Raw genomic sequence first — 1,433 nt, 5'->3', positions numbered from 1 at the left:
TGCGGAGTTGTTTTTTTTTTTTTTACTTTATTCAGTCAGTCAGCATTGACAATGAACTGCAGGTTAACAAAACAGCTCCGCCCAATGTTTTTTGATTGTATTTTTTTTTTCTCTTTAGTGCATGTGAGAGCGACTAACAAAAGAAAAAAACAGCTCTAAGAAGGACAGCAGGTAACAGTGATACACTGTAAAAACACAAGACAAGAGATTACTAAAGACAATCATTTTAATCAAATCAGTCACTAAAAATCACTGCGCACCTGTAGCGTCTAATAAGCCAACACCCAGTCCCGGCAAATCCAGAAAAGCGCCGACAAGTGTGGCCCTACCAGACAAAATAAAAATATAAACAAAACCACATAATACAATTTAAAAAACCCAGAAACTTGCAAGCCTACCTGTGGCGTCGAACTACCCCATGCCCAGGCAGTCCCACTTCAATCTCCTCTTTGTTAAAACTGTGTGGTCCTGTTGTAAAAATATCACACATCAGAATAAATCAACTGTTTAGAACAATCAATACCTTTTTTAAAAACAAACCTCCAAACCTACCGCAATCGCATGCACCACAGCATGCGTGAACCCAGCACACACCTGGCCACTCACAGGAAACTGCACCCTCCCATCAACACAGTATTATCACTAAAAAGGGATTATTAAATGCATGATCATTATTAAGATTGAGAATGTATATAATTTCAGCTATCATACACTTACACTCTCCTCCTCATCCTCCACTCCCTCACACTCAGGCCTTTCCTCAGACTGCATGGTGACCCCATCATCTCCACAGTCTTCCTCTGTTGACCGCAAAGAACATTACTAGTATTTAAATTTCAGATTTTAATAGCAGAAAAGGCAAGTTGTGCATGAATGAAATTTCACCTGTTCAATCATCTTTTTCTGGATCTGCACCCAGACACGTCATCCATCTTATGTTTAAAGCGCAGAGCAGCTCTTCTCCACCTTATAACAAGATGGGATTAACTTATTTGACAAGTTGTCCATGGTAGGTGGTGTGTACTTGGGTTGATGGTTTTCACCATGTCCCTGCAAACATAGAAACAAACATGTAAGGTCTCTGTTACTGTTACGTTAGCTTAGGATGGACTATTAATTAGCTTAGCTCTATTGTTGTTGCCTAACTAACCTAAATGTTGGTGATTCCACATCTGAAAAGTGATGAAACCTTTTCACAATATATGCTGTAACGGTTCTGTGGCCCTCTTCATTCAGTTGCACCGACGTATTTCCCTTGGCGAACTCCTTGGTGAACGAAGGAGCACATTGTGGAGCCTGGCTAACTTTATTAGCCATTTCAGGTCGTTTGTCTATGAAAAAATACAAGAGCTAACGTTAGCATGGTGTTTGCATTTGAGTTGACCTACCGCTTTAAGTCTAGTATAACTTGTTAGCTGCCTTAATGTTGGTAT

At 39.9% G+C, this 1,433-nt stretch overlaps 1 long non-coding RNA gene across 1 annotated transcript; it reads right to left on the bottom strand.

Annotated features, from left to right (window-relative positions):
* Positions 1-720: 720 nt before the first annotated feature.
* LOC119413523 lies at positions 721-1,208 on the bottom strand. Its single transcript, XR_005186962.1, has 3 exons — positions 1,151-1,208; positions 886-1,050; positions 721-800 (listed from the first exon to the last, which is right to left on the bottom strand). It is a non-coding gene; the product is annotated as an uncharacterized LOC119413523 (long non-coding RNA).
* Positions 1,209-1,433: the final 225 nt, after the last annotated feature.

This window comes from Nematolebias whitei, chromosome 8, assembly GCF_014905685.2.
Source record: "Nematolebias whitei isolate Nwh7 chromosome 8, NemWhi1, whole genome shotgun sequence".
NCBI lineage: Eukaryota > Metazoa > Chordata > Actinopteri > Cyprinodontiformes > Rivulidae > Nematolebias > Nematolebias whitei.
Note: the sequence above shows the minus strand (reverse complement) of the source record. Positions and strands in the feature narration are given on the sequence as shown.